The following is a 14765-nucleotide window of genomic DNA, read 5'->3' as shown; positions in this document are numbered from 1 at the left end:
GCCATAAATATCATAGTGAATGAGCTAATCATAATAATCATTCATAATGAGCTGAACTTCTCTTTACAGTTTAGTTTAGCTGAATTATAGTTAATACTGTGGCTGTTCTCAGCTGCAGACATGTTAACAAAGTTTGACATCATACAGTATTTTTATAGGCAGCAGTGGGAAAGCAACACTAACCAATCCCCTGTCTGCGTACTATAAATGTGTGTTAGAAAGATTTACATACTTTACATAAGCCTAACACTCTGTGTAAATATTGCACAGCAAACAAGACGGTGGCTTTACCCTCCTCTCCATCCCCCTGGTTGTTAGTGATACAACTGAGTAACGGACTCTGGGACAACCGAGCCGAAAACAAAACACATGCTAATGCGTGACCTGGCTCTCGAGTCTCACCTCCTGCGATAGAGAACCGTAGTTCTCAAGTACAGCCAACCTGGTCCTTAATCTATCAATGGGAGGCCCTCTTCTCCCAGCATGCGGACACATAACCATCCTTCCATCCTCCAGACAGAGAGCCCTCTCCTCTCCTCCTGTGCCACCCTCCTCCCCGCACAGTGGCCCCTGCCCTGGGTAAGACCAGTCCCCATCTGCTCTGGACTGAAGGGCCCTTCAGACGTCTACTGAGAAAGAGCAGAGGGGTGGGAAAGAGAAGGAGAGGAGACGGGCAAAGAACAGAAAAGACTGGAGAGAGGAGAGAAAAAAGAAAGAGAGGGAGAGAAATGACAGAGAGGTGTGAAGAGAGGAAGCTTGAAGGAGGAGGTAGAGGAGATGCATATTGCATCGGGCCCCTGAGGTTATGGCTATAGTTCATGTCGTATATTAATGTGTGAAGAGCTAGTATTCTCTGTCATGCTAATCTCACTGTGTTTCTTTGTTGTGTTGGCTGGTATCTGCTAGTGTCACATTCACTCATCTCTCCTCTCTTCCTTTGCTTTCTTCTCTTTATGTGCTCCCCTTTTGGAGTGGACGATCAGAGGGAGTAATAGAGGGTAAACAGTGCTGTTGTCTAAAAGGATCACATTTGAATAACTAATACATTGTTAGCATTAGCATACATTAATTATTCAGCCCTGCAAAGGTGCTTGCCATTTTCCAAATAAGCCTCAGTTGTTTTTTCAGTTGCTGTTTACAGAAGGAATGCTTCCAGGAATCAGGACACATGAAAGAAAAAAGAAAAAAGGAAACAGTTAAAAGCCCCTCAGCTTGCTATCATCAGCTCTGTCGACCCTGGGGCTTAACAGTGCTACGTCCATCCTTGTTCCACATATTTTTATGCAACAATTAAAGAGGAAAATTTCAGAGGTGTGGACTGTGTTGAATAGTCAGCAAGCTGTTTTCCAGTTTCCTCCTGATTACTTTATCGTTTTGAAATCTTGGATGGGAAGAGAAATTGCGAGAGCAAGCCGAGCCAGAATTTCCTGGAGGTAGCATATCTCTCAAGTCTCAGTTGGTGTTGATAGAGGAGAGGAGGGGGATCTCCTCCTGCGTGTTTATCCACAGTAATCAGGAGTCTGTGGAGCAGGAGCGGAGGCTTGGCAGTGGGGGGACCCTGCCACATTAGAGAGGAATGAATAGCAACATGCCAGGCCTGGCACACCAGCACTTTAGACACAGCATCCTTTCTGATTTGGTCTAAACTTTAGGAGGTAGACAGAAAGAGAGAGAGAGGGAGAGAGAGAGAGAGAGAGAGAGAGAGAGGGAGAGACGTTGAGACAGTTGATCTGGAGCAAACTGGACCAGTGTTTCAGTTTTGCTGTGTTTTTTTTTTTTTTCTTCTCTCTACCCATGAACTTTTGCAGCAAAGCAATGGGGAGGAACAAAAGAAGCCGTTCTGGGTTGACAAAGAGGAGAATAGATGGTATGCGAACGACAAGCCGCCATCTGCTCTGGAGGACGACCAAAATCTTGACACACTTCAGCAATCCCACAATCCCCTGCTCCAGGAGCGTTCCAGGCGCCCCATTCATACTCTCCCCTCCGCTCCCAGAGTCTGTGTGATTTCCCCCTTTTCTCTCCTCCTCAATTAAGTCATTAATTCCTTTCTTCGCCCCCCTCTTAATGACCGCAGAGGCACAAACAAGCCCTGGTTGCTTCCTTTTGAAGCCCTGTGATTGGGCATAATTGCTGCGAGGGCCTAAGTATGGGGAAGTGGTGAGGAGGGAGGAGGGAAGCATTGTTTTTTTGGCGGTGGCGAAGAGGAGGGCAGAGAGGAAGATGCACATTAGGTGCAACCCTTCCTCTTTTGACCTGTGCCACATTAGTGTCAGTGAACATTGTCAGTGAACCCGTCCGCGATGGAGGGACAATCAAAATGAATTGAACGAATCCAGACTTGGAAGAACAAAAAAAATAAATAAATAAATAAAGGGAAATGCTAGAATTCAGTGTCACAGAAAACACAGGGGACTGCATAAATTTCCATGTTAAACAGCAGGTCTTTTGTCCACCTTCTAATTATTATGACACATCATGTCTTCATCATGCAAGTTTCAAGACTGCCATGTGTTGAGTGCTTAAGGGGGAAACCAAGGGGAAAAAAACGACCAAATAACTACAACGTCCATCAAAAGACCAAATATTCGTTAAGAAGACCTGTGCAAAGAAATGCCTTTTAGAGTTGTATTTGTTCCAAGGTTGTGTGAGGTAGTCGTCACGTATATGCATGTCTCTCTGTGTACATTGTTTCGAGCAGGCGAGCTCTTCCTCCCTCCAGTTTTTTGGACTGGAACTTGGTCCAGCTAAAGAAAGATTCAGGATTGGTTGTGACTGGTGCTGGCTCGCTTCACGCAGCTAACGTTTGATGGCTGCTAGCGAGCAATGTCCACCAAGGATGCCCTCCAAGGGAGAGGGAGTCCAACATTCCACCCTAAAATCAGCCGTCTTGTTTGGCTGATTGTGCATTATGTGACCATCTGCAAAAAATTGAGAGTGTGTATGTGTGTGTGTGTTGTTGGGACTTGGGTGAGGGGGGTGGGGCTGGGGTAGCTGAGGGATGTGCAGGGAATTAGACAGTCTTTAATAACACATTTTGGGGATAAATGCATTTTTGAAATACTCACAGATTGCTCCATTTATAGATGTGGAGAAGTAGAAACAGAGAGAGAGAAAGAGAAACAGAGGGAGAGGGGAACAGATAGAGTAAATCTCCAGATTAGAGATTAGCCATAGTAGCAGATTTAAAGGGGCGTCTGGTCCTCGGCCAGGCTGCTCAGGCATCTATCTGGCTTCTGCTGGCCAGGCCTGCCATGGCCCTTCTAAGTAGATCACTCAACCCATACTGGGGACACAATGTTACCGCTGTTATCGCCTATGGTCTCTCTCTCCTTCTCTCTCTCCCTGTTGTTGCTCAGCTCTCAGAACAGGAGACAAAAGGTTCTGCCTGAATCAGTCCTAGACAGAGGATGGGCTGGATGGAGAGCGTTTTGCCCACCCTTCCTGGCCAGAGCTCCAGGTTTTTTAGCCCCTTTCACATGATTTTCCTGCCTCAAAATAAAACTCCGAAACCCCCTCGTTAATGTCCAGATCAGAGGAGCAGTTAAGCACCACTGGAGCCAGCTCAGTTTGCTAGTTTCGGGAGGGTGGAGGGGATGGAAAAAGGAGGGGTAGGGGTATTTACTCCTTTTTAACGTGTAATGTTGTAGAGAGTGGGTGTTTGCGTGATGCAATGAGTGATGTTCCCCTTGGCCTAATGATTATCTTTGACGTTTTTAGGCCCTTTAAGCAGTTCTTATTGGGAACTAATTCCTGTTTTTACATGGGTGTAAGTAATCTGCTGTAATCGGCACATTCACCCAAACACACTCACATATGTATGCACAGAAAAGCAGTGGGTCAAATAACTATTACACACACTTGTGGCGTAAATCCCATTGAGGCTAAGCTGCAGGGGTTGTACACAGGGGGTGGCTCCTGGTTAAATATGATCTGTGGGAACTTTTACCGCCTCAGTCATTTAACCCCTTTATATCTTTTTAATCGGTTTTGGAATGTGTTTAAACAGACATTTTAGGCATCTGTTTACTTCTCAAATCTCTTGAGCATACGAGCTCATTGTCAACAGCTGGACACAACTGCAAGTGCACTGATCCAGTGACTTCACTTAAATAACAACACTATATTTCGAAACTATCCGTGTGTGAACAAATGTGTACGAGAAGCACAGCTGCAAATTAATTTAAAAAAAGAGGAAAAACTTTTGTGGGAGAAACACCAGGAAAATTCAGTTACTCTGTCGAGATAATGTGATAAAAGTCAGTGTACTGCACAGCTTTGAGAGAGCCTTAAACAAAGACTGAGCAGCTATATCTTGCCCTGCATTATTCTTCTCTAAGCTGCTTACAACCCAGTTGTGGTCTGATACAGAGATGAAATCTTGGAGAGGCGTGTCTCTGGACCCAGGAAGCGGTGGCCACTGATTGGAGAATAGAGCTCTTGGATGGAGGATGTGCTCTGGGGGTATCACACACACCCCAAAAGACGGTGGGACACAATGAGAAATCACAGCTCTTTCACTTTCCGTCCATCTGCCCGCCATGGAGCGTGCTCAGTGTGTGCCACTTGGCTTAATTCTGTCCCATCAGCCACCACAAAAGCCCCCCGATCCAATCACAGGGATCAGACCTGGGCCAAGACCATGAGACGAGGAGCCAAGGAACAGACTAGAATCAACAGCCCATTCTCCTAAGATCACACACACATACATACACACACACACACACATCCAAACACATAGAAAACAAGGGGACAAGAAGAGACACAGAAAACATTATGGCGGAGAGAAAGTGTGCACAGAAAAGTGAAGACTAGTTCCACCTTTCATTCTTTTTTTCTAAGTTCAGCAAGCTTCAATTCTGGCCCCGTGGATGGATGAAGAGATGACAAAAGTCAAACAAAAGCGAGAGTGGAAAAGTTACCATATGTTACAGCTGGTACGCCATTTTTTAAAAAATAGGCCAGGAGATCAGGGTAGAAAGATGAGGGCAGAAAAATACTTTTCTCAAATACCACACATTCCCACTCTCTCTCTCTCTCTCTCTCTCTCTTACTCTCTCACTCGCTGGCTGTTAATTGTGTGAGAGCAGGTCATCAGTAGCAGTGCATTAGAATAATGGAAATAGATGGCAGAGACCTACGGATGGCAACACAAGCCATCTTCCCTATTTGCATGGCTGTGTGCTCCGGGACAATTATGTCATTATCACAGACCTCTGTGTGTGTGTATGTGTGTGTATGTGTGTGTGTTGGGTGACAGGTGGGCAAATGAAGCTACTAAGTGCCAAGGAAATCTGAACTCACTCTCTTTCACTTTCTCTGTTGCTCTTTAAATAGCATGTTCTCTGTATGTCCCAGGGAGCTACGTGCTTTTTGAATTATTTGGTTTTACCTCAAAAATCTTTATGTAGTCTTACAGTTTTTTTGGTCATTATTTTTGTCTTCTTGATTTCACTCCAAAAAGTTGAATCCCTGCAGCATTTGTAATGCTTGTGCCAAGCTTAAAGGAACATTTTGACATTTTTAGCTGTCTTGCTAAGGGTTAGACGAGAAGACTCATATCACCCTAAGCCAGCAGGCACTTAGTTTATCTTAGCAAAGCAGAAAGGAAAGTGAATAAGAGTATTTCCCAACATGATCCATTACTTTAACTCCTGAGTCCTGATTTTATGCCAGAAAGTGAAATCTCTCCAGAGAGTGAAAAGTGTTTTTCAGCACTGAAAGTCTACAGTTTTCACTATGAACTATGAACTCAATTGCAAGGGAATTCCCATCTTAGCCCCTTCCACCCGTGACCTTGTGACCTTTCCAGGCTATATAGGGATCCAGGCGTGGCCTTGGTGAAGAAATAGCAGAAAGACAAAAGAAAATAGTTAAAACTCATCATCATGACAGCATCTTCCCTCCTTCCTCCTGTTCCTCCTCCACCCATGAAATTAGTGAGGGCTTTCCAAAGTGGCAGGACCTTATCAGCGACCTGAGACTTAAGAAAACATTGCAAAGAGCATGGAGGGATTGCCCTTTGACTCAAACAAGTGTCTGCTGCTTCCACCATACACGACTGACACTTCCTGTACCCATCAAGACAGGGAAGGGGAGGCCACCTGCTAACTATGCACTGTTACCTCTCTCATGGCGGATGCTCTGTGTGTGCGTTTGTGTATGTGTGTGTGTGTCTCTGCTCTGTTCCTACTTAGATTTGATCCCACCAAGATAAGTAATAACCTATTGAAATCACCACCAGCGAGACGCTTTTCACTACACTTTCAAAACAGCCGGAAACATACAAAGTACATGTTTTGATGGTGGCAGCTGGATCACAGCACCATCTGAATTAAAAAAAATAAGTATTGACATGACAAATCTGAGCAGTTATGAACATGGACAACAAGAGGCCATTAAATCCATCAGCAGAGTCTTCAGGCTGTTTCGGTAGCGTCAGAGATGTTGGACAACATGCATTTATCTCACTAGCAGCAGGCATTGTGGAGAAAAGGTGCGAGGTCTTTTTTTTCTGTGAAACCTCTTAGCGTCCCATAATCAGGAGTGATAATGTGTCTCATTCTATGCTAATGTGTGTGTTTTACAGCAATCAGGCGACAGGTGATGATAGCGCGCGCTGAGAGATGTTCTGCTGTGTGCATGTGCAGCGGGTGTGTGTGTGTGTGTGTGTGTGTGTGTGTGTGTGTGTGTGTGTGTGTGTGTGTGTGTGTGTGTGTGAGCGGGCAAGTGTGGACGCAAGGCACCATTAGTGACTTCCCAGGTCCTCTTCAGGAATACAATGGGCGGCGAAATTGCTTTAATGGAAAAAGGCTAATGTGAGACGCACACACACACACACACACGTACACGTACACACATGAACACACCGCCTTAGCAAATCACTCAAGCTGGTGAGAGGTAGAAAAAGGGAGGATATTATCACTTACACTTGAAAAAATAGAGATGGAGGAGAGAGAATAGACAGCGAGGAGAGAGTTGGTGCTGCTCTTCTTCCACTTAGTTCACGCTTCCACCCACTAGAGTCGGTAGTTTTTCAAAACAGAGGCATAGATTCTAAGTTAAGATATAGCTGATGTTTTTGTTTTTTTTTTATATAACTTTCTTAAGCATGCACATGTGATTTGTGAGCGGAACAAGACAAGAAATGACCCTTTACAGTCAATTTTAATGAAAAAACTATCCATCAACCCTGCCGAGGTCAGTTATCAATCCGTCACCACATGTTCATGTTGTTTCCGCTTGTTTTTTCATGTAAGTGTGAAAATATTTAGTTTTGTCAAAAGAGTACGATTGTGATTTATAATCTGACAGGTACACTCAAAGAGAAACCATCAACATTTTTAAAAATGAGAGCAGAGGCTAAGATATCCCAACTTTTAGACCTTCTTTATTCAGCAAACCAAGCCCTTAAAACTCCACGCCCCCAGTTTTTAAACCAAGATTTTTGTTACAATTTTATAGTCTCAAACAGAGATTAGCCTGGTGGCACACGTCAGAATCTACGCACACACTGAATCGAACAGCGACTGAGAAAAGTAGTTGTGCTCATTTGTGGCTGTTTTCCCAACATTTGACCAATCAGAGCGTTGTAGTGCTGTAGGTATTAAGAACAAGGAAGCCTCTTAGTACATACCTACAATAGACCTCCAAGAGCGGGGCTGGCCTTTGAGGAGATTTTGGCATATTGTCCACTTTTGATATGGCAGCTTCCAGTAGCATGAGGTGACACACACTGGCCCACACACCATCACTGGACAAGGAGTAGCTGTAAAAAAGGTGAATTTTTTTTTTTCCAGCATCACAACCTCCCAGATAAGATTCTGTATTATCAAAATTTGATCCACCCAGTCCAATAACATCTGGAAATTGTAGAACAGGCTTATGACTAATACTCAGCTGGAGAAGTACTCTAGTATTGCCACCATTCAGTGTGGATAGCTTTAGATTGTAAAAAAAAAAAAAAAAAAAAAGAAATACTGTGGTAAAATTGGATTGCCCCTTTAAGTCATTAAAGAGGGCTCTTGACACTTTTTTTTCCCTCCGCTGTTTCTTGCTGTTGCCTCATCCTCCCTAAACAGAAAATACAAACCATTTGAGTAAGATGAATGTGGGTCCATTAACCTGAATGTGGGCCAGTTTCAACACAACGAGCACAATGAGTTTCTTAAATATGTACCTGCTCAGTTGGTGTCTTCTATGATCACTGCTTCCTGATAGCAGCTGGCTGCCAGGACATCATGGTCACTGTGAATGTACAATCAACTGAAGACAACCGATGTGCATTAGCATAACTTCAACAAACAACTCACGCTCCCTTTTCTTTGAGAGGCAGGTCCACACACACACACACAAACACACACACTCTCTTGCACTGCTCGGTAAGACAAGGCACGTCCCTCCTTTGCTTCTAATGGTCTCATCTGTGCCCTGCTCAAGGCTGGCAAGGCCTGCAGCATCTGTTTGACTGCAGGCCATGCCATAAGGTGCCAGGACTCCAAGGATCCTCCACACTCCCTCAAGAACACTGTTCCATGGCCCGCTAACCTCACCCTTCACCCCCTTTCATCCCCTTTACACCTCACCCTCAGATGGTGCACCCTCCCCCCTGTTACCTTAGACACCATGATATCATGAAGTCCAGCTAACTGGCCTCTGCCCATCAATGCCTAAAACTAGCTCTCCTCTCCCCTCCTCTCCGTCTTTCTCACCCATCACTCATTACTTTTGTCTTACAGACCCCCGCACACACATACACACACACATCAAAGTTACCCTTCCACATGGTTTCCTCTTTTCCTTCCTTCCCTAATCTCATCTGCCCCCACCCTTCTGCTCTCCACCTCCCTGACAGCCCTCCGTCCTCCCCTCATTTCCATCTCATGCCCCCCTCTCGAGATGTGTGAGATGTCATCTACCTCCCTAATCTGCTCCCCCCTTTTTTCCCAACCCCACCCCTGCCTCCCTCGGAACCTCCTCCTTTGCTTTCTTCCCCGAGGGTGAGAGAGATGTCGTCTGGCTGGGACTTTAACTTAGGCTGTGTGTGTGTTTGCGTGTATGTGTGTGTGTGTGTGTGTGTGTGTGTGTGTGTGTGTGTGTGTGGTAACAAAATGTGTCTCATCGCCAGGAAGACTTGCGCCTCGGAGGAACAGACAGATTAGCGGGTAGATTCTCGCTCCGAGCGCAGTGTTCAAGCTGCATTCCCAGGAATGTCTCATCCTCAACAGGCATCACATTCCCCTCCGGGTCGCCCGCGGCAACCCCTCAACCCCAGATACAAGGAGGGGAGAAAGTGATCTGATGGCACTCTCTCTATCTCTCTCTCTCTCTCTGTTATTTTTCCCTATCTCTCTTTTCTTAGTGGGATAATCTAAAGCCTTTGCCCCTGAGCTGCAGCTATAAGATGTTTTTTGCATGTGTGTTTGTGTGTGGCACAATCAGGAGCCCCTGCTGAAAACCCCTGAGAAAGAGCGGATGAAGAGAGGGAGAGGGGAGAAAGAGAGAAAAAAAAAAGGAAGGGAGGAATAAGGGCCTGGGAGGAGACACGGTCAGGGGGACACAGACGGCGGTCTTATGACAGAGGGGGTCTGTGGCTAACAAGCGGTGTGGAGCCACAGAAGGTGTGTGTAGCCAAGCGTGAGGAAACAGTTGAGACAGCACAGGCCCACTGAGATGACCGTGGAGCTAATGCTATGTTAGTGAGCTGCTAACGGCATGCCTGGGCCCTGGCTCACCGCCCTTCCACACAGATCACAGAGGCCCATAGCACAACAAAAGGAGACACCTCAGGTCTGGGGGCGAGGTATTACTAGTGACACGTCTTTTGGGCACCGGTTGGGACTCCTTTACCATCTGAGCCTTTCGTATCATGACTCACACTCAGGCATGTGGGTTATATAAAGAGACCCCTAAATCCAATGTGGCGGGGAAGGTGAGGTAAAACAATGCTCAGAGCAGGAAAAATAACCAGCACTTAGGGTCGAGATGTACGGAGGATGCTTTATGCAGCAAGACACCTTGGATAATTTGACTTGAAGGGAGCTGAGACACCTCTCAGGGTTAGCAGGCATTTAGTCTGCGCTCACTCTCTCTTTGGCCGTAGACTGTTGCCCGTCTTGATTTAACTCCACAGCTAAAATGCACAAATCTATCTCACTGACATTGTAATACCTATGCTCGGAAATGCATGTTGGCTAAACAAAGAGGAGGCTGAAGTTACAGTGTTCTGAAAATAAAAACATTAGAAGTTCACCGTGGTCCTTTATACAGTTTGTTAGGTTTGATAGTGGAGAGATGCCAAACAGGAATGTTCTGTATAACGAATTAAGCCTGTTTGTATTATTGTGTCTGCCTCATGAATTTATATGCAGTCTCTGGATACTTACAGATGCCATATTTTATGATTAATTAATTAATCAATTATTATATAAATGTTTTTTTTCCCTTGTGGGTGTGCAGGTGTTATTGTTTTCCTGTTGATTGTTGGCTGCATTATGTGTTCTTTAAAAAGACAACTCACTGATGCCATATATGTTGTGATGAAGGTTTTATAACACGATTAACACAATTTTGTTATTAACACTGGAGTGCTGCCTTTTGTCCTACATGGAAAAAAAACATGGACTAATAAAGAACTCGGGATAAAGTAAATTCTCATACTTTTTTCCTAAAGGCACTGGCAATACATTGCACTTATTTAAGGGTTGAAGGTCATATATATTAAGCACAAAATGTTTCCGGGGTGCCTTCACTTGACCTCGTGGACCATGTTTCCAGTGACCTCTCAGTGACCCTGATACGATGTCTCAAAGTGGGAAAGCTGAGCGTTACAATGTGAAGCCATAAGGCAAATACAGGCACACTGCAAATGGAGAGTGTGGTGACCTGCAAGATCACTGAACCCTTAGGGCCAATTTGTGGTTAATTATGAGGTTGTGTTTACAGAGACTGATATTTACTGAAAACTGATTCTGTAACTGCACATGAATTTTATCTTTTATGGTAAAATCATCTGTTTAATATTTCTCAGTTAGGGGCAGAGCTGAGGTAAGTGACAATGAGGCTTTGTACGATCAAGGCTTGAAAAAGCCCGGGGCGCGGGGGCGTTGACCCCACGTTGACAAGTAGTATTACAGCTGTTAATTAAAGTCAGATCAAGAGGAGACTTAATTAGACCTTTATATTTATCCTGAGCTGATGTTTCTTGCTATGATATGCTGTATTTTATAATCTCATTCAGAGCCGCTGCACAGTGAGTTTCTCACTGGATTTATACACTGGATGTATTCTCTTACACACAAATGTCCGTAGAGTTTATGACATAATTTTGAAAAGATACTTTTGCGCTGTGGTTAGTAACTAAACGCTGATTTTGTACAACTGAACACCAGTGGGTTTTGTTTGTGGCTCTGCTTTTTCTTCTCTTTATTGATATTGTTTGGTCATGATCCCTTCCCTAAGGATGACACTGGACACCGACTTCTGCTGCTTGTATCACTAGAAAACCACATTAAGCAATGGGCAGAAACTGTATTGACAAAATGAAATGTTAGAATTTATCATTTTTAAATGTAGGGAGAGAAGAAATTGCAGTTGCATGAGTTTTTTTTTATTGTCACACATATTTCATGATGCAGCATCTTATACTGTGAGTATAGGTGAGACGGAAACTCAGGGGGTACATCAGTGAAAACAACTCCTGAATTGATAAATTGTGTATTTCCTCTTAATCCTAATGTTAAATACAAGTGTTGTGTTAAGTTAATGTTAAAATCAGCTGACCCCCCCCCCCCCCCCCAGCTACTCAAGCTGTAAAGAAATATAGTTGTTTTACACCTTTACCTGGTTTACAGCAGAGCTCACCTTTACCTCACTATGCAGCTCCTAATGCTGTTGTGTGTAGTTTGTGTGTGTGTGTGTGTGTGTGCGCCTGTGCAGTGGTAAAGATGTGTGTGTGTGTTTGTGTGTATAGGGGGGTATAATAAAGAGGCGTTGTGTCTCTTCATAATGACATCATGGCTCTGACAGAAGCTGGAGAAGATGCCCGAGGTCTCAGAGCAGACCTCTTCAGTTTGGCGCAAGTGTATGTGTGTGTGCATGTGTGTGAGAGAGTGTGTGTGTCCATCCCTGGGCTATAGGAGTCCTCCTGGGCTTTGTGAACGAAAGTCAAACCGTCAAAGACAAAAACAAAACCTGACCACCAGCAATATGAAGCAGAGGGCAGGCCATTTGGCTGCTGCCCGCTCGCTGGTGCCTCTTTGAACGCGATGGGTGCGAGGGCTGAGGGGAGGCACATTTGAGGAGAGAGAGGTGGGAAAAGACCATTGAGAAAGAGAGTGAGAGAGAGAGAAAGAGAGGGAGGTCCAGGAAGTTGCAGAAGGGGTCCAGGGGTCAATTCAGCCTGCAGGCCTGGGTGACGCTTTCAGGGCTCTTAACAAGAGGCCTGTATTGCATCATGGCGTCCTTGGCATGTCCTTTTAATCTTGCCCGTGACCAGACGGATCCTTCCCTGTGGCTTTGTGCACACACAAAGACACACACATAAAACACATGCACCTTGGTTCTTTGTGTGTGAGGAGCCAAACATACACTGGTGTAGTATTTTTACTCAAGTAAAAGTACCAGTACAATTTTAAAACACTTAGCTACTATAAGTCCTACATTCAAAATCCTCCTTAAGAAGTATAGAACTTTTATCAGCCAAATATCAAAAGTAAAACCACTCTATATGATGTTATTAAATTATTTTACTGTTGTAGCTGGTTGAGGTGGAGTTTGTTTAACTACCTTATCTAACCACTTTTTATACAGTTAGGTAGCTAAGTCGCAAGGCTCGCGGGATAAATCTTGACCTCTTTTGCCCTCAAACAGTTATTTAACATGACTTAAGTTGCAAACCAGAGAAATTTGTTCTTGTAAGAGTTCACAAGCCGAAAAGGTTGAGAACCACTGGTTAAATCTTTAGCATTTTTTGCGTAATCTTAATCTGCAAAATAACTACAGAAATAACTTTAGTTGATAATAGTGAAGTAAAAAGTACAATACTTCCACAATATTATTTGGAGTAGAAGTATAACGTAGCAGAAAATGGAAATATATAAAACTTAGTTACTTTACATCACTGCAAATGGAAGTAGCATGTGCTGAACCACATTAAACGCAAAAAAAAAAAAAAAAAATGCAGGATTTTATTATAGGCTGTTTAAGCCCATACAAGACAATATCATATAAACTTGAACCATTAGTGTAAATACAATATTCTTCTTGCAGCAGTATAAAATGTGCTTGGAGGGATTTGGCGGCTATTGTGAATGTATTGAGGGCACATCTCACATCTACACTGAGTAAGATTGACAGGTTTCTTCTCTGAGCTGAAGTGAACCTCTTGCCCCGTGTGTGTGTGTAATGAGAGACAGGTCTTATGACGAGCACTAATCAGCCCAGACTCTTGACCCTGTGGCAGTGACACTGACACAAGGGAACACGCTCCAACACTGCGAACAACTGCTCTGACCTGTGTGTGCGCATGTGTGTGTCTACAGGAGCACGTGTCATTCTAGGTAATAGAGACGTAGCATTAATGAGTTCACATTCAATTCAGACTACCAACGATGTGAATTTTCTTCAAAATGAGAAAATATTACAAATCAGATCTGTAAAGAGATTCTGAGGAAGAAACAAAAAAGAAATCTGCTTTATTTCTACATGTCCCTCAAAAATGACCATTTTCAAATTTGACATTTTCAGCCATAACTTTTGTGATGAGTCATTGTTTCTTGATGAGTTTCTTTTCCCCGTTGTTTTAGGGTCAAGTCAGGTCCCTGAAATCAATCAGCAAATCATTCTCTGCTCAACATTTTAGATAATAGGCTCATTTGCTTTCTAGCCAAGGGCAAGATGAGAAGATTAATACCGCTCCCATATCTGTATGCTAAATAGAGGTGGCGAGAGCCAGCAGCTGGTTAGCTTAGCATAGCACAAAGTCTGGAAATGGTTAGCATGACTCTGTTACAAGATCCACCGACCAGCACCTCTACAGTATGACTCATATTTTGTTTTTTCATTTCGTAGAAATCCATTTTTTTTCTGTTTTGCAGGGGGCAGTATGTGGTGGGCTGTTTTTTAGCCGTTTTTTTAGCATGGATGTTTTGACAGTACACCCGGCCAGATGCAGATTTTAATGTTTCAGGTTGATGGGTGGGTGACATTGCTTTCACCAACAAGGTCAGCATTGTTGCCATGGTTTGCTGTCTCGTTGTTTGCTCTGTATCATGTTATTGATCAATGTGCAAAAGGTTTTACAGCCACAAAGCCCTAAAAACACGCGTTTGCTAGCACAGTGGATTGTGCTGTGTTGGACTGGATAATTCTTGATACTTTGCAAATAACGTTGTCTTCCTTGTTAGCTTATCTACAAACCTCATGTCACTGTAGTTTTGTAAAAACAATGTAACTCTATGTGTTTCTGTGCATGTCATGCGTTTGATGACGTTTTATAAGGTTTGTTTTGCCTCAGCTATGAAAAAGAGTATTCTTCATATAAGATGTTCAGGATTACACCACAGTGCTTTGGCAATGTGGGTCTTCTGAAGGGGCACTGAGTATTTGTTATGCTGTTGAGTTAAAATATCAACAGTCTTTCTCTAGCGCTGCTCACTCTACCTTTAAGTTGGCCACCATTTTTAGGTTTTGTCAAAATGCACCCCTTCTCTAAGATGCAACATCAGGGAATCAGCCGTTTCTCTGCATTGCTTTGCCTAATCATA

The sequence above is a fragment of the Trachinotus anak genome, unplaced genomic scaffold (genome assembly GCF_046630095.1).
Source record: "Trachinotus anak isolate AG129_WGS33_773 ecotype Australia unplaced genomic scaffold, CSIRO_AGI_Tana_v1 ptg000005l, whole genome shotgun sequence".
In the NCBI taxonomy this organism is placed as follows: domain Eukaryota; kingdom Metazoa; phylum Chordata; class Actinopteri; order Carangiformes; family Carangidae; genus Trachinotus; species Trachinotus anak.
Note: the sequence above shows the minus strand (reverse complement) of the source record.